Source organism: Vicugna pacos, chromosome 23 (assembly GCF_048564905.1).
Source record: "Vicugna pacos chromosome 23, VicPac4, whole genome shotgun sequence".
NCBI classification, from domain to species: domain Eukaryota; kingdom Metazoa; phylum Chordata; class Mammalia; order Artiodactyla; family Camelidae; genus Vicugna; species Vicugna pacos.
In genome coordinates this window covers 33,814,155-33,837,836 of record NC_133009.1, presented here as the reverse complement: position 1 = coordinate 33,837,836, position 23,682 = coordinate 33,814,155, and the positions used below count along the sequence as shown (strand labels likewise).

The 23,682-nt window shown below is 35.6% G+C and overlaps 1 long non-coding RNA gene across 2 annotated transcripts in view; it reads left to right on the top strand.

Moving 5' to 3' along the window:
- LOC140688791 (uncharacterized) overlaps positions 1-23,682 on the top strand; it is a 151,709-nt gene that overhangs the window by 48,435 nt on the left and 79,592 nt on the right. For both annotated transcript variants that reach the window (XR_012063614.1, XR_012063615.1), the window contains exon 2: positions 1,989-2,082. This is a non-coding gene — a long non-coding RNA (uncharacterized lncRNA). The remainder of the gene's footprint in view (positions 1-1,988; positions 2,083-23,682) is intronic.

The window sequence follows — 23,682 nt, the reverse complement described above, 5'->3', positions numbered from 1 at the left end:
TTCTATGAAATATTCTGTGAAATGTGAATTTTAAAGTATTTTACAGCATTCTATTATCTTGATGTGTCATGGCTTTTTTTTTAACGAAAAGTCGTGGTATCTGAATGTTGCTGTGTAAACATCACTGTCAGAAATCCAGAAGATGCCTTGCGATGAAGGAACTTGTGGGAGTGAGATCACTAGATGCTTGGTAACAGTTATGGTAAATGAAGGTCTAAACTGGCTAAGATATGCAACGCACTAACTTATTCATATTTATTGCCTCATAGGCTTTTTAATTACCATTCGTTTAAAGTTAGCAGCCGGAATTTCTTCCTACTTTTGGTATCTCCTTATTTTCACTATACTATCAAAGAAAGAGATGTTAAAACTAATCCATTCATCAACTTTAGACCATAAATGTGAATATAATAATAATAATGAATATGAATACAAATGCTATTATTTATGAGAAGCTTTTCAGTGAATATTCATTAAGGAGAAATTATTCATCTGAAAGTAATAACTATTAAGAACAATTATTCAGAGTATTGTGAGTCCAAAGTCTTCCAAGATGGATATTTAATGTGTTTTACTCTTCCACCATTTTGGCCTCATCAGTGAAATGAAGGAAAAGCGAAGTAGCACGTTCTTAAGTTTACGTAAGGGAGCTCTAGTTCTCTGGAAACTGTTCCTAAGGAACCGAGGGTCAGGGTACAGGAGTTAGAAAGAGAGCCGGGCAAGGGAGAATTGGGTCAGTTTTAAGGAAAAGATAGAACTTCCAGGGGAAATTTGGAAAGAGGGAAATATATTTATAGTGGACTTGTATGAATGTTATACACTCCAATTTTTTCATCTACTGTCTCCTTGGATTTCACTGATTAATGAGTAATCCTATATTTGTTTTAGAACATTGTGGATTTACGGTTCGGGTTTCTTTTGAATGCTTACCATGCCTAGCAGAGCCTTGATTTTCTACAGTTTGTATTTGTTGTAGAAAATTTCCTCTTTAGAATTTTATCAACCCAATGAAATAGAAACACTGACTTGCAGTTAATCTTGCTTACATTCCTGAGTTTGTAAATGTTTTCCTCTGTGATTAGGCCAACCATATTTGTAAATCGCAGCTTTTAGAAGTTAGAGTTCTTCCCTCCCACAGAAACTAGAAGATAAGGGTACTCCCTTCCTCGTTGATTACATTTCAAAGGGATGACTCCCAGACCACTGAGGAAGACAAGGGTTTTAAAACTGACATGGGGCTGGAAGAAGATTTATTTCTCAAAGAGACAAAGAAAAAATGTACCACTGAAAGTTTTTTGAAGTAAGGGCTTGAAGGAAAGGAAGTCAGCTGACAGGAAAAAACCTGTCTAACATTTAGTTAAGCTAAGAGTAATGTGAAGGCAGCTGTGATTGTGGTCAGATGTAGTAGAGTATTCTCTGTTCTGTCTTTGTTAACATGTGTTTTACGTTTAAATTGATCCATTCAACCATTATAGGAAGTCGTTAACACATCGAATTGCTTCCCTAAAACGCATTATTTGTAAAGGTTCCTTCAATTTCTACGTATTCACATTTTTTTAGAATTCCTGTTTGCTTCATGATCTCTGGACCTTCATGCGTTTCCCAAAATCTAAGTATGAGGCGGTGTCCCCCCAGTATAGAGGAAGGTAACCTTTATAAAAGGGGTCATAATCCACAGAAAGACTTTCACTTGACAGTTTTATGGTCCTAATTGTACTTAGACTTAGATAACACTTTTCCTAAGCATATGATAGCTGCGTGAGTGATTTTCACAATTTTGAAATCATGAGTAAGGAGAATTCATCCTTAGTTTTTACATTAGAAACAAATCATTCAATGATGCATAGCTGATAATTTTATAGTATATTTCAAGAGCATTGATCATCCACAACCAAAAATAATAGAAGACCCTTGAGACAAATACGGATAAATACTACCCTGCGGTACAGATACCACCTTGACTTTCTCAACTGTCGATTCCCTGACAGACGGCGAGAAAAACATGTTGATAATGTGTTGATCGGGGAAAACCGAGTTTACCTCCTGCTGTAAGGAAGGACATCAGCTTGACAGGGCGTTCAGGTAAGTCTGAAGCAGAGCATCAGAAGTGTGCCCTGCAGGGTTTTAGGTTCTGGGTGTGGCTGGTTCTAGTTATGTTAGTTTAGTGTGGGAGTATGATCAAAGGGTTTGCTATTGTTGAATGAAATTAAAATGTACCACATGAAAGTTGTGAGTTAAGCCTCATTGGAGGACCTTGTTGAGAACTACAGCCTGGGAGGCAGCCTCTCAGAAGGCTGGGAGGTAAGGGGGGAGCAAGGTGAGGACGGAGCTGGGATATATATATTTTTTTCTTTTTTTTTTTCCTCCTGAAAAAAAAGAGTCATGTAGTCGAACATCAAAAGATTACTGCTAATCACAGATCTCGAGTTAACGATTTTTGTGCTTTTCTGTGTATGGGAAGATGCACGAATTTGGGGTTGTTTGAAATGTTTTCCTTCGATATACATCTTAACTCTGTAAGAGCCCAGTTAATCCAAAGCCGAGAGTGAGTCCTGTCTTTCTCCAGCCTGAATCCCCCTCAGGGTACATCCATGGGTGACTGCAGTGGCTAATGGTTTGATCCTCGTCGGACTGGAACTGCAGGCAACTTCTCTTTCTTTAACTACTGAATGTTTAGGACTGATGGACATAGCGATGTAGGGGGCTTTCAAGGGACTCTTGTTTAAGTAATTTGTTTTTGATACGTCAGTGGTTTGCCCATGGAAGTGATCTGTTGTTCCTAGCAGATTTTTGTTTGTCCATACCATCAACTTGTTCCTCTGGGAATGTCTGTTTGAACAGTCAGATAACTTGATTTTTAGGAAGTTCTCAAAGTGAGCAATGAAGCTATCTACTGGTTTATAGTATAATCCTCCTGAGCAAGACTTTCTTGGAAAAATACTAAGGTCAGTGTTACATACAGGCAGTTTAAATTTTCAGCATTATCAGAATTATAGGTGGAATGCTCCATGGTGGATTAATATCATTAAAAATTTCTACATAGCCTGTGGTTTTAGCCACATAATTTGTAGTAATTGGTTAACTTTATAAATCTTAGTACTCTTATTACATTTTAGTGATTCCCAGTTATCGTACTTTATTAATAACAAACAAGAATCTGCAAATGAATATAATGGTTTTCCCTTTATGTGAATATCCTTTATATCCCTCTTTCTTTTCTCTTTCTCTTTCTGTGATATTTAAAACATATGAAGTTTCCACATTCATACACATATATTTTAACTGGTGACTGCAAAATAGCATAAAGCAATATAATCTTAAGTCCATTGAAACATTTATGAAACTTTTTATTTTCTTCTAAACAGATGTTATTTTTCCCTGAATACAGAGTTCAGACGTTTATGATATTCCTTAGTTCATATTTGCAAGTAAATGGTGGACATACATATATATGAGACAATTTCACAAAAATTGCTCAGTGTCATAAACAGAATGCAAAGTGTGCGCGCATAACACAAAGTCAATGCTACTAAAATGTTAATAAAATGGACTTTGAAATTGTGCCTTTAATTTCTCAGAGATATTCAAAATATGTTTGTTACTGTCATAAGATTTTTAAAATGATCTAAAGGTCCTAAAATGTTTACTTTTGATAGTTGCTTTATTACTCTTAAGGTGTGCATATAGAAAGCAGATTTGTCTTGCAAACAGCTCTTTTCTTTCTTCATACATTTATGGCATATTCAGTGCTTCCAAGGAGATTAAACTCAAAAGCCACAAGTTACTCATATGATGTCCCTTTATGGTTTTAAAACCCTTTGCTGAAGAACGAAATACAAAGAAAATAATGTAGATGTTTATTCTTTTTAGCTTAGCCTTAAGATATTTCTTCCAGTAGAAATCTTACAAATTAAAGTAGAACTTGTTGATTTTGGTTTGATTTGTTTTGGAGAGACTGTGATCTGAATTTTCCATACAGAGAGTTTACTATCTAGTTAAAAAGAGATCAAAAGCTACTAATTTATAGGAAACCAATTTCTGAACAAGGCAGATTTCTCTGATGCTTATTGGGCGATATATACAGCTAAACTCTAAAAAACAAAAAGAAAACAAAACAAAAATGAAACACATTGGCCCCCATTTAGACTATGCATCTAGATTTGTGGAGGGAGAATTAAAAAAAAAAGTCACATATCTCTTCCTATCTCTTTGTTTTATTTTTTGATATTTTCTAAAGTTCTTTTTCTCTCCATGTCAATTATATGTTTTTCTTGAGTGTCCTTTTCTAGATTTTTTTTTTCTATTCAGAGTCCTTTCCTACATAATCCTGTATACACCCAGGTCATATAAATCAAGTAGATACCTTCCATTTGCCACTGTCGATTCACCCTTGACCTGACTTCCTCTTCTCTGTTCTCTAAGAGGTTGAAATTCTATGGTCAGTGTCAACCCAGCTCTTTTGTTGTCCAGTATAGAGTTGGGTTCACCCTTCTGGAAGCATAGGTAGGTCAGAAAAGCAGAAGAGAAGTAACACCAGGTTTTTATTCCTTAGTTCTTGCTCTGCCAGGGTACTTTGGAATGACTGCACCTTTTCAGGCGTCCCTCCCTAGAGTTACTCTCTCCAACTTCCTGAGTCTCCCTGCCTTTTAACTCTTTAGGCCAGGCATTACTGACATTTTGAAACAGGTAATTCCTTACTCTGGAAGGGCAACACACCTACCTGGCCTCAACACCTTAAATACCAAAAGCAACCCCAGTGTTGCACAATCAAAAGTGTCTCCAGATGCCACAGGTCTCCTGGGGGCAAAATCTTCCCCTTTTGAGAATCACTGTTTTAGGCTTAGGGCTGTGCATTAGTCAGGGTTCCTGAGAGAAACAGGACCAACAGGAGATACATGGATAGGTAGGTAGGTAGGTAGGTAGGTAGGTAGACAGATAGATAGATAGATAGATAGGTAGGTAGATAGAGCAAGCGAGCGAGAGAGATGAGGTTTTCTAGATACATAAAGATTTATTATAAGAATTGCCTCACACAATTTGGAGGCCAAGGAATCCCATAGTCTGCCATCTGCAGACTGGAGAACCAGAGAAGCCAGTGGTGTTAATGCCGTCCAAGTCCAAAGGTCTAAAAAACAGGGTAGCTGATGGTGTCAAGATGTAGTTTGAATCCAAAGACTGTTGAAACAGGCACACCGATGTCTGAAAGCTGGGGAGGATGAATGTCTCAGCTCATGCAGAGAGAAGATTGGCCCTTCCTCCATATTTGTGTTCTATTCAGGCCCTCGGCAGGTTGGATGATGCCCACCCACACTGATGACGGTGAACTTTACACAAACGCTAATCTCTTTCTGTGACACTCTCACAGACACACCCAGAAATAATGTTTCACCAGCTCTCTGGTCATCCCTTAGCTCTGCCAAATTGACACATGCAAGTGTGTCCATCATAAAATGGTAATGATTCTTCTGATATTAGCACTGGCCTTTTTGTTTTCTTTGGTATCCTTAAACCTCCCTTGCAGCTTTGTAAGTTGTTTCTTAAGCTCTCTGCAAAGTTTCCCTTTGAGTGTGTGTTTCTTTTTTGAAGGGTCCATGGTAATGCAATAACTGACACCAGGACTGTCCTTGAGAAACATACCCTTAAAATGAGATTTACACATTTGGTGTTCACACAGAAAATGCCCTTGCTGGCTGTAAATAAAACCCTAGTCATCTGTGTGATTTAGTAGTATTTCTCAGCCCTGTCTGTGGTATTATGGGATAAAATGCAGATGGAAGGCAGGGACTTGGTAGACAAAGTGGAACTGGTACTTAGCACAGTAAATAAATAAGGGATTACAACAGCTGGGGTCAGCTGACTCCTCATGGTCTTAGAGATAAAAGGAAACATCGAAGTCCTAAAATGCATAAGTCAAAGCTTGAAAGAAAAATCAGGAAGCCTCTGTGACATCTTGAAAGAGTATTTCCATTTCTTTTATTAAAAAAATAAAAATAAAGAAGATGGTGAAGCCTAAAACCTGCTTTTGAGAATTACAGAATTACATCTCAGCCTTGCCAGGTGACATGAGTACAGTGGAGGGGGAGGAATGGAAGCCACTGATGAGAGGGATACGATTGAGATCTCAGTTAGCGAATTTCACTGACCTCGCTTATTGGAAAAGGAAATCATCCTCTGTACATCATTTTAGTTTTTGCTGTCTCAGACATTAACTAAAAACAAGCTAATTAATTTGTTAATTAATTGAAACCAATAAATAAAAACGTCTCAGTGGTGAAACTTAAGATAGATGCCTTCAGAAGTTGATGGTAATTTTCTTCAGAATTCAACTTCTCTCTCCTTCATTGTCTTTGGCCCTAAAATGAGAGAGAGAGAGAGAGGGAGTGTGTGTGTGTGTGTGTGTGTATACATATAAATAATGAGAGACACCGGCATAGCTCGGGCAGGGGAGTCTAAGGCCTACTCTATGGCAAGATAGTCTGTTCATCAAATAGCATCGTATGTTCACATGTAGACTTACGAGTTTATATGTTTGTGCAGACAACGTTACAGGACATCACCTGACAGTAAGAGGAAAGCTCTGGAGTACGTACACACATACAGGGGTAGGGTCTAAGGGCACAGACTCATAGCAGATCAAATACAAGGCTTTATTGGGCCAGATTTACCAGTTAGGAGATGCTTCTTCGAGATTAAGGATTTAACATTTTGATTTGAGCACCTGAGAGTGTTGTTACTAGTTTTCTAGTTTGGCTTATAAAACTCAGCTCATAGCTGTCTGTAGAAATTATGAAAATACCTTGGTGTGGAAGATGGACTCTGAAGGTGGCCTCATGATCACTGACTTCTTCTGTGCATGCCCTTCTGTGATGTCCGCTCCTTGAGTGTAGGTGAAACTGTCATGCATTTCTCATCTGTAGAATATGGCAAAAGTGACAGGATGTACTCAATTGTATGTCAATTGTATGTCAGTGGTTTATTACGTTACATGGGACTTTAATGTCAATCTTGCTAGAGTCTCAGTCTCTCTCTCTCTCTGTCTCTCTCTCTCTCTCTCGCTGGTTTTGAGTAAGCAAATGTCTATCTGGGTGAAACCCCCACCCCCATAGCAATGAAACGTGAGAGGCCCCTAGGAGCTGAGGGCAGCCTCTGAGCAGCACCAAGTAAGGAACTGAGTCTCTCAGTCCCGCAAATGCAAGAAGCTGACCGTGGAAGTGTCTTCTTCCTCAGTGGAGCCTCGGCGTAGGCTGCTGCCCTTCCTGTGAGCTTGGGAGCCTGCCGCAGAGGACCAGACCTATCCATGCTGGGACTCCAGTCCCACAGAAACTATGAAACAATGAGCTGTGCTGTTTTAAGCTACTAACTTCGTGGCAACGTCGTTACAGAATAGAAAACTAATCCTCTTGACATCCTGTGTGGAAATAAGTCTGAATGCTCAGGGAGATAACATGTTTGAAATAAATCAATTATAAGCAAATAATAGACTGCCCAGCCACCCTCTTACCGCGATGGGTCGGCCCCTAGGATATTTTAAGACTTTGAGAATTAATTAGTCCCAGAAACACTGGTACCCTCCAAGAGCTCCGAAGGGGCTTTTGTGCTAGAGAAGATGGCGAGGATGCTGTAATGGAATTGTTCTCTGATTTCAATGGGACGAATTGGATTTTTAAGTTCTAACGCAGCTTAATTGCCAGAGATAAGCCAGGCATCCCTTTCACCTTCATTGTCTTTTTCAGTTGGTGATTCAGCCATTCACCCAGTCACTTGAACAAAAAGCACAACTGACAGCTACTTTCCTTACCACCACGTTCAATCCATTCACATTTTTCAAACGTGTTCCACCTGCCCATCTGCAGTGCTGTTGCCCTGTGTGACTGCTTTCTGCTCATCAGTTTGCTAAGCTGAACTTTATCTCCTGAAATTATCTTCACTGAATGTTTACAAGTAAGTTTTGCCCACAAGAGAATTTTCTGTGAGATTTGGAAAGCAGAAATGGAAAACATCCTTTTTTATTTTTTTAATACTCTGAAGGTCAATGTTATGCCAAGTGCTTCTGACTTAACATGTTATTACTGATCTGCTAGCTTTCCTTGTTGGCGTGGGGCAGCAGCTGGTCTGCAGCTTCTCCAGAACCACCGGATCTTCTACATCAGCTCCTCTGAGTCCTGAGCCCGGCACGTGTGAAGTTCCGTAATAAAGGGCACCAGCTTATCCCTCCCAGTGGACAGGAGTTTGGGCGATGCATCTGATTGTTCATTTGCCTGAAGGGAGAGATGGCCAGATGCCTGGATCTAACGGTCAGAGACTCAGAGGATACTTGGTAACATGGAGGTCTGGCAGAGAGGTCTGTGTCTAGGTCATTCTGAAGGAGCAGAGAATATAAAGATATTTGCATTCCGTGTACATGCTCAAGAAAAATTAACAATTAAACAGGATAAATTATCCTGTGGATGAAAGTCAGACTTTTCCAGCTACCCCTTTCTTGCCTCTAGGGCTCATGTGCAGGATGGCCATTGTGTCAGGGAGGTATGTAATATATGGACTAAGCATAATGACTTCTAATCTCCAGAGCCTACCTAGCTACAACTGCTGCTCTATGTTCAACCTGCCAACATCAGAAAACAACTCTTAGGTTTCCACATCCCACCATCTTCCTAATGGCAGCTTGATAATCATAGACCAGTCTTATCACGGAAGGGCCATAACATTGTTCTCCTTGGAACAGACTTATTCTGGTTATAGTTTGTCTTCTCTTACCCAATCCTCTGTTGAAACCAAAGTCTGTGGACTTACAAAACACCATCTTAAGATTACACACAGGATAACTTCTGACCAAAAACTAACCTCCCAGCTAGTGAAGAGTGACAAAAGGATTGATAACTGTGGAGTTCACTGATCCTGCAATGTTCCCATTACCACATAGTAGCTGTCCTGATAAGCTGGAAGAACAGCTTCTCTAATAGTGTATACCCCCTGGGTGGAGAAACCTGGCTGGCATGAGGTAATGTCCCTTAGGATGCACCAATGTATGTGATGCCTTCCCTAGAGCTAGGATTCAGCAGTCCATGAGTCAGAGTATAGAAATTAGAGTGTGTCTTTTTACCACTCTCCGTTGATGTCATCATCTCAAGTCTGTTGGTCTAAAGTTCTTTGTTCCAAAAAGGAAAATTATTTCATCAGGGGAGCCAGCAAGAGTTCCATTAAGCTTGAAGACAAGACACCATCTGGCCAATTTGGCCTTCCCTTGACAGTGAATCAGCAGGCAACATGTTGACTACTATATTGGAAAGAGTGACTTATCCTTCCTAAAGGGAAACTGGATTGCTGCTACACATTGGAGATGGGAAGGATGTCTGGAATTCAGAAGATCCATAGGATGTCTCCAAATAATGTGGTTTCATGATTAGAGAAAATGGGAAACTATAGTAACCCAACACCAGGAGGACAGATAATAAAGCACGGGGTCAGCCCACCAATCAAGTATTTATGGCCACTGAGTTCCTTGTTGTGAGAAAAAGGAATATATATTGAATAGTAAAAGAAGAACGTCATAAATATCAACTGACCGCATTCCCAGTTGCAGAAATTAGGACTGTAATTGTGAAAATATTTCTTCCTTATTATGGTGAATATATTTAGACATATTCTAACCACTCCACCATTTTTTCTCTTCTTTCCATCTATCAGTTAATTTAAAACTGTAAATGTTAGGTAATTTTATATCAAGCATTTACATTATAGGCTATTAAAAGAGAAAGTGTAACTCAGCAGAGAAATGAACATCTGAATATCACGTAAAGAAAAGAACAAGAATTTGTATCTTTTGTGAAGAGGAGGTAACTGCATTTTGGTGATGTGTAGCCAAACTGTGTTATGTTAAGCAGAAGCATAATTCTTGTTTTCTTTATTTGAACACTAAGTTACAGTTGAAAGTGGTGGCTATTACTGGCAGGTTGACAAGTATGGACTTTGCTGGCTTTGTACTTTGTCGAGTTTGCTAAGCTGGAAACACATTTTCCAGAATTCCCTTCCTCACGGGGCTCAGTGTTAGAACTGGCCAAAAGGTTCACATGAGATTGAGAATGTGGACGTGGAATAGCAGCATTTTTGCATCCTAGAGATTGGTGAAGGCCAGACACCACTGCATTCTCATGCACTGTCACTCATCTGCTGCCTGACCTTTAGGCACGTGGTAGCTGCCAGATTCACAGATCCATAGATCCCACCAGATCTCCTTCCTTGGCTTCCCCAGATCCTGGGCCAACCACAGGACAGTGCAGTGGTGAAGGGTACCAGTTTAGTTGGTGGGTCACCTGAACCCCTGCAGTTGAAGATGGTGAGGGACAGATGCATATTTCAGTCTGTTCTTTTTGTTTCCAGATTGTCGTTGTGAGCTTTGGTGTATCCTTACTCTTCTGATTTTTATGTCCATCTTCCCTTTTCAACAACGGGCTCAGATTAGTTCAAGTCCAACACCAGATACAGAAGTAACATCCTTACCTAGGCTACTTGATCAACTCCCACAATGGTAACATGTTCCTTATTCCCTGTCACTCTAATTGGTTCCAATTCACTGATCAAACAGCAAAGGATATCCCCAATTTCAACTTCTCTGTCACCAGTTTTTTATAGCATCTCATCTCTGAATATTTAGGCATGTGTCCTTGTAGTGGGTAGAAAAGAGGAGGACGTATTCAGATTAATTCTGCTCTGGATTTTATGGGAAAGAGTAGTTTCCAGGATGAGTCTGTATCATTCCATAGTTATGAATCTTACGATACTGTTATTAAAATTATGCTAAATATCCCTCTGGCTCTAGCATCCCAGGATTTTACTATTTAATTATTCTATATCCCCTGTTATTTAGGCAGTCCTTAAAATTTGACCTTCACATGTGATTTGGTATATCAGTGGCTATATTTCAAATAAGAAATAATCATAATAAAATTTGGGGAATTGTAACTTTTTTAGTTTTTGTTTTTGTTTTCATGAAAATCCTTTGAATTTCTTAATCTTGAAATCACAAATTTTACTTCAGTTTATTTTTCCATTAAAAATGTGTTTGCTCAGAATACACCTACAGTCTATATAAAATCTGGGATTGTACCAAATGGTTACTGTTTTCATACTATACAATACTGGCTTCCTCTAGCACCACATTCTCAGACTTAGAGTAAAAAGATCATCTGGGGACCTTAAGAAACATACATTGTTCGGCCCTATCTCCTGAGGATTTGATTCAGTAGATCTTCTAGGGGTCCCGGATTCTGTATTACAGCAAACAACCAGGTGATACCAATGCACGCGTTCTGTGGGAACAGCTGAATCAATCAACTGAGTAAAGTGCATTAAATTTCTATTCAATTTTTTCCACTGCAATATGCAAAATTTCTATAAACACTACATCTGAAACTGAAAATAAAGGAGCCCATTGACTGTGTTTGTTTTTCTGCAACTTGCTCTCAATCCATACATTTTCGACAAAGGATTGAAATTAGAGTTGGTGAGAACACAATTTGAAGTAATAACTGTTCAAGGATAAAGGGAAAAATAATAAAGACTGAAAAATGTCCTTCTCCTAATACCAGTAACAAGGCCTTATATTTCCACGTGCTTTGTAGTTTTCAAAGCACTGTCACATATCATTTCATTTGATTCCCACAATTGAATAAGGTTAGGAATGGGGTTTGTATTGCTCTTTCTACGCCCCATGGGTGAAAAAGTGAAGTAACAACACAAATGCACTTCATGTCACCTTTTGGTGAGGGACCGAACCCATCCAATGCTGCAGGGCACCTCTGGGGACATACATGCATATATAGAAACAGAGACGTAACTTTTTTTTTTTTGGCAGATAAAAAACTTTGAAAGTCAGAGGCAGGCGGTTAGAATGTAACCTCCTTTAGAGAAGGGTGCTGAAAACAGTAAAATGATCCACCAATTTATAGAGAGCTAAGCGGGAGAATTTATGTTTCAACAATAAAGTAAGAAGATCACTGGAAAAGAAAATCCATTTTGATGTCCATTTTATAATTTATAATTATGTTACTAAAGAAGAATTAAAGATTGACAGTAAGCAGATTATATTTTGCGTAAGTGTGTGATTTATGATATACTTCTAATTACGATCTTTTGATAGACTGTATAGGTGAGACCACATAGGTGACTTGGTACCTCTACTTCTTTATTTTATAGTCAGTGTTAATGACTTGTTCCGAAGTGCAGTGGGAAAATAAATTGCATGAATTTAAGTGATAAAGATTAAAGTGTACGTAATTAAACTGATAACTTGGAGAAAAAAAATTGTGCTCTGTAGATTTTTAAGCATAAAATATATAATTTTTCAATATAATCATTTGTTCTTGAATAAAATATAGATTTCATAGGCTCATAATAGATGGAAAGATGGAAAGAATTTTAACACAAAATGACCCCTTGCAATAGTATTTCTAGGACTGAGTTTTGAAATATAAAATTATGTGAGAAATATTAGACTTCAGTTAATTTATAGAATATTATTCAATATGATTTAAAATTTTTTGTTTTCATTAATATTTGAGCTCTTAGAAAACAAATGAAATAATGACATTGGACAGGAAAATAAAAGCATTCTTTTTTTACTCTTAATTAGTACTAAAAGATTCCTAAAACAGTCCCAAAATTCAGTGTCTGCAAAATTTGACCTGTCATAAAAATAACTATTGATTTTCTCACACAGTTTAAAACTGTACAGATTAAAAATCAAATTAGGCTCTGTGAAATCTTTGAAACCATAAATGTCACATATGATGCAATTAAAGATAGCACATATTTCTGGATGATATTTACTATGTCCTCAGGAATTCTGTGAATGGGTTAAAGATCCCTAGGTTGTGTAAAGTGCGGCTTTGTTAACTGCAGGGCCCCAAGATTCCACTTACTGATTTAATAAAACAGAAATTCTTGGATCTCTTCACCTCTCAGTCAGTTCAGTTGTCTGAGTTCATTAAACCAATAAATGAACTAGTATTTGAATTGTGGATTTATGAATTCCATTTCAGTGTTCTTTCCAGGACACTCCTGTGGTTAGCAGAGAGCTGGTTATTCTGTATATATGGTGGTGCTCAACTTCAGAACCAAAAATCAGGGTGTGCTTTCCAATACCAGTCTCCCTATTCTTCTAATCAAGATGCCATTTTAAGTTGCAGTATTGTTATTGCATGGTAATTATCACACAATGCATCAATAAATTGTGAATGAGTCATTTTTTCCTACTAAATTCTGTCTCTTTGTGGTTAAGTTATGTTTTCTTTACCTTTGTGTTCTCAGACTATATTGTCCTTTCTGGAATATGATAGGGTATCAATAACTGCTTGTGGAATTAGTGAGTGAATAGACGTACAGAAATGAACTGTGTATTTGGGAGAGGAGTTACAAACTCGACAATCCACGTGATTTAGTTACTGGGAAAACTGGACTCTGCTTATTGAAGACACTTCTTTGACTCTTCCTCTGTCACTTTAATCACATGACTTCAGACACCAGACTGGTTGCCTCTACTCTCTAACCCAGTTATTCATTGTTTATCAAAATCAAATCAACAGGATCAATCTCAAATTATTTTCCTGTTAGGAAACCTCATCTGAATTTCTCTGCAGCCTGCTGTAATTCTCCTCCTTGAATACCAAAAGTGACATGTCACCAGAAGAACTCACTTACAGCCTAGTTAAGAAGAATTAATGACTATATGTGTCTGTGAGTGCTCCCCTTATGTGTGTTCACGCACACACACCCAGACACATATCATGGTTTGTTAAAGCTCCTTAATAACAGTTATCTTTTATGGCTTTCCATATTGTTCACTCATCTAGCTTTTTAAATAAGCCTGCATTACTGGATAATTAACACAAAAGAAGCTATAATAAAATTTGAGAATAGTTTTTCATGGGCTAAACATTTTTGAATGTTTATACTTGTATTTAAACGAGATAAATGCAATAGTTCTAATTTTAAAATGGGTTTTAGAAATCTCTGAGTAAAACTATGGATTTTTTTTCAGGGAAAAATAATTGCTATCAATTACATGTGATTACGTGGCTAAACATTATAACTCAATGTACTTTATGAATAGCTACCTAAACAGCTATGGAGTTTTTGTTTTAACTCACTGGTGCTGCATTTTAATTTTGTGTGTGTGTGTGTGTTTATACCCATTTGCCATATATCTTTTCCTATATAGTACCTGTATTCTTTTAGGAGCTTTTTAACTTTTTTCTTGCAATCTCTACATACTTTCTAATGACTAAACTGAGGTCATATATGTTTACGATGTCGCAAAATCAATCTGAGGTTCTTTTATGTCTCTACCTATAATATGAATAGCTTAGTTAAATAACTTTAATGTAAAATACTCACTCTGAGGGAATATAAAGACATTTCCCTTGTGACTTATTTTTCCTTATTTATTTGTCTTCTCCCACATTCATTCTTCAAAGTGTAGGCTAATTGTCACTCTTCTTAGAAGACTTTTCGTACCTTGTGCAGTGTAGAATACATGAACTTGCCCTGGGACCCCTTAGGAGGCTGTATTTGCCCCTATTACTGTCCCCAAAATATTCCCCGGCAGGTTTGATTGGACAGTGAGCCCTATGGCAGTAATGACTGGGGAGGTTTTGTTTGTTAGTAAAAGTTCACTCAACTGTGTAGTTATTAAGCAAAATATTTATAAGTAGGAGATTTATGTTAGGAAATAATAAAAGAGTTTTTTGATAGTGAAACATTTTTAAAGCTACTCTTTGCTGATAAATGATAAAGCTGTTCATTAGAATTCCTGCTCATTGTGTTATTTAATCAGTCTGCTTCCATTTATTGAAAAAATTTATTCCTGCCTAATTTAATCTAGTAAAAAGAAAAGAAAAGTATATACACACAGGAGATTTTCTTTTAAGTAAAGGAGAAAATGATATTAGGAGAAAAAAATATATTAGTTACCTATAACAGTCTTCTCTTTTTGCAAACAAGAATTTCCAAGGAAAAGGGGAACATGTTTTTCCAAGGAGACCTTTCTTCAGATAATAAATCCTGATACAAGCACCTTACTTGCAGTAGCATTTAGAAGACACTGGAACACAGAGTGATCAATGTCCTCAGCAGAACTAGAAATTATAGAGGTATTTTTGTGGCCCCTTCTGTGTGAATTTAGAGTATAATATCAAATATAGCTTAGTTAATGCAGAATTTAGGCTGAGTTAAATACCACGTTAACTTACTTTTTAATTGCCTCATTTCCATCTGCTCTTGAGCACTCAGGGACATCCAGCCAACAATTGCCCCCCTTCTGCCAGTGATCTTGCGATTTTCACTCTACTGATCATTGGCGTACAAATACAGATACGTTATACTAACTATAATCGTAATGTAAAGCAAATCAAGACAAAGCCTTCTGTTACCTTCAGATCCTCCTTTAGGTAGCTCATCATTTGTCTTCTTATGTTTACACAAAACTCCTCAAAGCATTTCTGTACTAAATTACTTCAATTTTTCTATTTCTGACATCTCTTGGACCAAAATCAGATTAGATTTTTTGTTCTATTTCCTGTCACTATGCTTCAACAGTTTTCTTTACAGTTACTTCTGACCTGAATGTTCTCAGTTCCAAGGTCAGTTCAGACCTCATCCACATGAGCCTTTCAGCATCACATGCCACTGTCTTTCCTTGCCTTTCAGGTCCCTATCTTCCTTTTTTTTTTTTTTCCTATCATAGTGGCAATTATTTTGACAGTTCCTCCTCCTTTCACTGAATTTCAAATGTCATCTTATTAAGGATGTGTCTTTAGACTTCTTCTTTTATCAATGTTCTGAGTAAATGGAGTCTCCTGGCTTTAAATACCATAAATGTCTACAAATTCCAAATAGTCCCAATTTCAAACACTGATGCTCAGATCATGTCTGCACTTTCAAATTTCTATATTCAGTTTCCTACTTGCGATCTCCCCTTGGATGAATAATAAAAGTATTTCACTTAACAAGCCCCCAGATGAACTTTGCATCTACTCTTATCCTAAAAAGTATGTTTTAAACATCTTCATTTTCACTCCCTTCACTGTTATAAGAAATGGCAATTATATACTTAAAGTGGGTCAGGCAAGGACACCAAAAGAAAGAAAAATTACAGACTATTCTCTATTGAATAATTTAGATGCAAAATCTTGAAACAATTAAATTGAATCAAGCAATATATAGGAAGCAGGACACCTCATAACCAAATGATGTTTATGCTAATAGAGTATATTTGTTTTAACATTTTATAACCATAAAGTTCAGTTCACTACATTAGGAGAATGAGGTAGAAATATCATGTGATCTTATCTGTAATAAGTATTTGAAAAGCTCAATGCTCATTTAGAAGAGAATGGAACTTAATTACTTAAGATTTCCTGCCAATCTCTACAGAACTGTGAAATATTGAAATTGAAAACAAGAAAGGTCACTGTCACTATTTTCATTCATCATTCTACTGGAGGATCTAACTACAAAATTAGTATAGAAAAAGAAAATAAAATGAATAATGATGAGAAAGGAAGAAATAAATGCCATTATTTTTGTTTCAGATGACTGTGTATATAGAAAATACAAAGAAACCTACAGGAAAAATATTCAAATAAATAAGTGGATTTGGTAAATTTATGGCTGCATATACAATATTAAAAAACTACATTTTAATACCAAGCGATTGGAAAATATCTTAAAAGTACAAATGACATTCATAATAGCATCAAAATGCACATTAGGCATGAGTAAATATTTGAAAAGTTGTGCCTGAATCTAGCAGAGATTGGACAGTCATTGTATAGAGAAGTCAAATGTGATGAAAAGTACATAGATCTAAAAGCCTATTATCATTGATTAAAAAACTTAATAACTTAAAGATGCTAATTTCTCACAAATTTATCTGTAAGTTTCTTGCAACCTCAAATAAAAACTCCTATCAGAGTTCTTTGTCAAACTGATTTAAAACATTTCATAGAAAACAAATAATCAAACTACAATGGTGGAGAAAAACCAGGAAAATAAACAAATTAGGGAAATTATATCTCCATAGATCAGGTCTTACTTTATAAAGTTTTCTTAACAGGTACATTATCATATTGCCAATAGAACAAGAATAGAAAAATAAGAAAACATGTAAGAACTAAAACTGTATGACTTAAAAGAATACAGGCATGTCTAAGAGATATTGTAGGATCAGTTCCAGACCAACCACAAGAAAGCAAATATTGCAATAAAGCAAATCACACAAATTTTTGGTTTCTCAGTGCATATTAGTTATATTTACACTGTAGTCTATTAAGTGTGCAATAGCACTACGTCTGAAAAAACAATGTACTTATCTTAATTAAAAATAATGCTGTTGTGTGGACAGAATAGAGAGCCCAGAAATAAACCCACACATTTCTCCAAAGAAGACGTACAGATGGCCAATGTGCACACGGAAAGATGCTCAACATCGCTAATAATTAGAGAAATGCAAATCAAAACTACAGTGAGGTATCATCTCATGCCAGTCAGAATGGCCATCATCAAAAAGTCTACAAATAACAAATGCTGGAGAGGATATAGATAAATGGGAACCCTCCTACACTGTTGGTGGGAATGTAAATTGTTGCACCCACTATGGAAAATTGTGTAGACGTTCCTTAAAAAAACTAAAAATAGAGTTGCCCTATGATCCAGCAATCCCACTTGAGAGAAAACTAATTCAAAAACATATCTGAATCCCAATGTTCATAGCAGCATTATTTACAAAAGCCAAGACATGGAAGCAACTGAAATGTCCATCAGTAGATGAATAGATAAAGAAAATGTGGTATATGTATATGTAAAATAGAATATTATTCAGCCATAAAAGGAGTGAAAAAATGTCATTTGCAGCAATGTGGATAGATCTAGAGATTATCAATACTAAGTAAAGTCAGAACAAGGCAAGTGCTGTATGATATTACTTACATGTGGAATCTAGAATATGACACAAATAAACTTACTTATGAAACAGAAACAGACTCACAGTCATAGAAAACAAATTTATGATTAGCAAAGGTGAAAGGTGAACGGGGAGGGATAAATTAGAAGTTTGGGATTAGCAGATACAAACTACTGTATATAAACTAGATATTGTTTATATTGTTTAGTACAGGGAACTATTCAATACCTGGTAATAAACCATAGTGGAAAATAACATGGAAAAAGAATATATATATGTGTACACACACACACACACACATACCTGATCACTTTGCTGTACATCAGACACTAACACAACATTGTAAATCAACTATACTTCAATAAAAAAATAAATAAATAAAACCACCACATCAGTAAAACAAACAAAAAATAATGCTGTTGGAAAAATGGCAATGATAGACTTGCTTGACCCTGGGTAGCCACAAACCTGCAATTTGTAAAAAACTCTGTATCTGCAAAGTGCAATAAAATGAGGTATATTTGTATATCAGAGTTTCTCTTCCTACGCTTGGATAGAAAAAGCCTTTTTATGTGTGATACCAAAAGCACAAGCTGCAAAAGACAAAAACAGATATATTGAGCTTCACAAAAAAAAAAAAAAAAAAAACTTTGTTCTTCAAATGACACCACCAAGAAACTGAAAAGTAACTCAGAGGATGGGTGAAATAATTTGCGAATCATGTATCTAAAAAGGAATTTGTGTCCTGATTATTTAAAAACACTTACAACTCAATAATAAAAGACAAATAACATAAGTAAAACATCATTAAATGATCTGAATAGAGATTTCTATAAGAATATGTAACAAAGACCAATACAGACATGAAAAGATGCTCAATGAAACATCAGTAGCCCTTAGGGAAATGCAAATCAAAACCATACAGAGACACCGCTTTACAGGCATTAGGATGGTGAAATAAGTAGTGAACTATGAACCTTCACACAATGCTGATGGAATGTAAAATGATGCAGCAGCTTTGACGTCTTACAGTTTCTTAAAAGGTTAAACAGAGCTGTTATGTGACCCAGCAGTGGCATTCCCAGGTATATACCTAAAAAAAATAAAATCATGCCCACACGAAAACTTGCATAGTCTATTATTTATAGCAGCATTATTCTTAATAGAAAAAAAAGCTCAAAGAGCTCAAATATCTAGCAACTTTTGGATAGATAAAGCATGAAATTCAGCTTATGTATTCATATTCATCCAATCTATAGTACAATTCCTTATAGAAAATACTGGTACCTTAATAGTATGATTAATTTAAATTATCTGAACACTTTAAAATTAGGGATGAGTTAAAATATTATCTTAATAATGACATATTTTACATATGAGTGAATACAAATTGAAGTGTTTTTGAATGCCATCAACTTCTTTCTTCTCTAAATGGTATTTACTGCCTTCAGATGATATTGAAGCAATATTTAATAACATTAATTCCTCTTATCAATTGAGCATCTACAGTGTGCTGTCAGTATCACATTAATATGATACCATGTTAATACTCTGTCCAGGAGGCATCAATAGCCCCATTTTACAAATGAGTAGAGTGGTCTCAAAAATTTACAGCAATCGACTCGAAACACAAATTGTCAAGTGATTGAGCGGAAGTTTACTAGCAGGGCTGTCAGTATCTAAGGCCCTGTATTTCCACTGATTAAGCTATGGTGCCTTTTAGAATATGTTTAGGAAAAGATCAGACCTTCACTGAGCTATACATATCAACTTAAGATAGTGAAAATGTATTCTTTATTGCCGCATAAAAATCCTTTTCATGTTTACTGAATGAATCTGTTTCACAATTTATCTTCACTACAGCTCATACAACTTTATAAAAATATGAGTTAAGACAATTTGGACATAAAAGTAAGTTACCTAGTGCCCTCTGCGACTTGTAAAGAGACAACAGCTGCATAAAGGAACTCATAATAAAGTTGGAAGGAAAAGAATACCATTCCTGACTTAATTTCCATCTTCCATTAATCATTGACACAGTTAAGAATGTTTTAAAACTTTCTTAATTATTTTTTATGAAAATAGGAGAAAGATATTTTTAAATATAAACTGTTCTGGAAAATGAGGTTGTTATGATCCTCAAACTCAAATAGCTTCCTTTGTCACACAGAATGAGAAAGCTCAAGAAAGAGAGACACAAGTTTGAATTAACATAATTGGAAGTTGCAGGCATCACATTTTTAAAGACATCTCAGCTAACAATACAGTTCCATTATTAAATTAAACAATAAAGTTTCCATTAAGCTTCCATCAAAGATATCTCCATTTTATGACCGTGCAGTAATTTCACTTATTCTGAGGGGACCACCTTTGTCCTGTCAATCTTTATTAATTGCTCACTGAGGCTTGCTCTTTTGAAAGGAGTTCTTTGATCTTTGCTGAAGTATGTCCCCATTTATACTTCCTTCTTCTGATTTACCCATTACACTATCGTTCCTTCTAATTCTGATCTCAGCTGGCAGATGGTCTCACGTTGTATTAACTTATATTAAGGTGACAACAAACAGGAAATTAATGCAGAAGTTCTTTTTTCCCTTTTTTTAGAAAGTACATCTTTGAGAGTTTCAAGAAGAAAATGTTAAAGTTCAGTCGTCTAATCCTTTCTGTAGATATCTCCATACTCACATACCTAAATTAGGTAAAAACATAGTGGAAGATGATTAATAATCTGGTTACTACCTAGATTCTCTTAAACAATAGTAGACAAAAGCCAAAGGTTGTGTGTGATAGTTCCTAAGGCTAGACTGACAAACAGGTGGATAATACAGAGTAGACTGCAGAATGAATAACAGGTCAATTGTAGTTTACAGCCTACTGTTGTTTGAGAATAACCTGATCAAGTAATTATGACATTCACAATGTAACTCACGTTGTATTCGGATTATAATTTAATATGGCATTGCAAAGTCTTTAGAGATCATTTTCATTCTTGATCTCCATATAAACCCATTTAAATGAGAGATGATATTTTTAGCATCAACATATTTGAGAATTTATTTGATCATAAGCTATTGAACATAAAGATATAATTAACTGACATAAGTGTGCTTTGTGCTTATAGTTTTTTATATACAGGTATAGGAATAATGCATAACAACAGGATATTTTAACAGCCAGTATTTTTAGGAAAATAAATCAACTAAGTTATTGAATTAAAATCCTCAATGCAGTATTAAATTTGGGTATGTACATCTTTGAATTGCATACTGAAAGTTATCATTTCAATTCGATTGAAACACATTTAAAAATAAGACTTCATAAGAAAGTTAATAAATACATTGACACATAAGACAAATCTAGGCAGGGGAGTGAAATCAGGAAGTATTGTCAACAAGAACTAATTATACTCACAGACGTAGAGAACAAACTTACAGTTACCAGGGAGTAAAGGGAGTTGGAAGGGATAAATTGGGAATTCGAAAATTGTACCTCTTGTGAAATGATAGAAATGTTAGCTATCTTAATTGTGATGGTGGCTTAATAGGTATATATACATCTATAAAAATTCATCAAGTTGTATACTTGAAATATGTGTAGTTTATGGTACAGGAACCATACTACAAAAAGGTGTTAAAAATAAAAATAAATAAATAACTCACTCAAAAAAAAAAAAAGAGCCAATGATCAGATATGAAATAAGACTGTTGAGGAAGGGGGCAAATTACTAAGACTACAAAAAACTGCAGGACATTTGCTCAAATAATTTTAGTGATTATGTTCTGAACCCATTTTCTAATCATTATAGCATCATATTTTGGTGATGTGCATGATGAATGTCAAAGTCAAAAATGAGATTTATTGGCTGAAAAAAATCATGGATCATCACAAAACAGTGCAATGAGGTCTGGTTAGCAATTGCAGGAAAGAAAATCCCTAACTTCCACCTTGTTTCAAACACCCCAAGAAATTACATATAGGAAACAGCCAACAGTGAGAACACAAAGGAAACCCAGAGGAGGGAAACCCATTTACCTAACAGACCTCTGAGGATGAAGTTTTTTCTGTGTTTCTAAATGATGGAAAACACTGTAAAGGAGATGACTAACAACAAGAGTTTCTAAAATTAAGATGCTGTAGAATTGAGAATTACCCTCTCCTCCTTTTAAGAGAAAGACTTTTTCTGATATATAAAAGAATTAATGTCTTTAACATAGCAAATTATTTTAATTAAAATATTTAAAAACTAAAAGCAATATTTACCTACAAATAAAAGGGGTTTGCCAACCTTCAAAATTAGAATTATATGTAAGAAAGTACCTGGAAAAATTTAAGCTTTTTATTAGAAAAACACATGTTAAAATAGGCAATATTTCAGTATTTTCTTGTAGTACTAAAACCATTGTACTAAATGTAGTTGAGGATATGGTAAAATAAAATTTATATTTTGCCAGTAATTTAGTTATTGTAAGTTGGACAACTCTTTTGAAGATCAATATGGTGGATCATTTCAATATCTAAAGTTATTTTGCAAGTTTTTGACCTCGTGAATTTTCCTAAGAAATCCTCATTATTATAAAAGGAAAAGATACAATCCTAATGTGACTAATAGCAAAAACATGGAAATCTTAAAGTTGCAAAATGTGCAATAGTGTACATATATTATGTTAGACTACAACTCAAGTTTTACAGACTTAAAGCATTATAGAAAATTACTTTTCATGTGTTGAGAAGAGAAAAATTTCTATATTTGCAAAAATTAAAATATAGCATTTTCGGTAAGGTTTTTCCCACCATTGTATTTAAAATTCCAGCTACTGACTCCAACACCACACACACACAGATGCACGCACACACACACACACACACACACACACACGGGCTTTCTTATCTTCTTACCTGCTTTATTCTTTTCCATAGTATTTACCACCATCAATAATGTTGAATATTTTACTTCAGATTTTGTGTATTCCGAACTTGACTCTCTGCCATGAGAGCATTATCTTTCATTTCCTGCTGGCTTTCCAGTCCCTACCATAATACCCAGCTCAAAACTATTGCTCAGTAAGTATCATTGATTTTGTAGGTGAAGAAATAGAGCAAATGGATGAAAGAACATTTCTTAGAACTTTAAGGGTAGGTCCACCAAGACAACTGAGTCTTAAGATAGTTTTTCAAATAGAAGTCGTTTAAAAAATCTTTGAAACTGTGCATATATTTTTGTCATTATGCAAAATTCTTAAAATTTTATATGAACTTATTTAGATAAAGCCAAAATAATTTGAAATATATTTATTTTTGATTAGCTAGGATTTGATTAGAAACTGGTTCGACTAATTCTTAGTTCAGAAGCCTGAGTGGTATATGTATATTTGCTAACTCCCTCTGTTTAACGGAATCATAGGAATAAGGTTTAATTAATTTCAACAAGTAATTAACATTTAGTTATTTTAAATTATAAAAATATGTTAAAAAATAAAAGCATTAATGCAAATGCTAAGATAACTTTTGGAGATCCTATTATATGTATTCTGATTTCTTTCAATGTCTTCATAACTTTGATTTTGAGACATGTGGCATTGTCCTGCTGAATTGAAAGGCAGTATAGCATAGCAAATGACACTACAAAATATCATCCAAATGCACTCTTAAGCCTGACTTCCCTTGGGCATCTTACATATTTACTTTTATGCATTATAGGGAAAAAGAATTCTTACTTCATAAAGGTG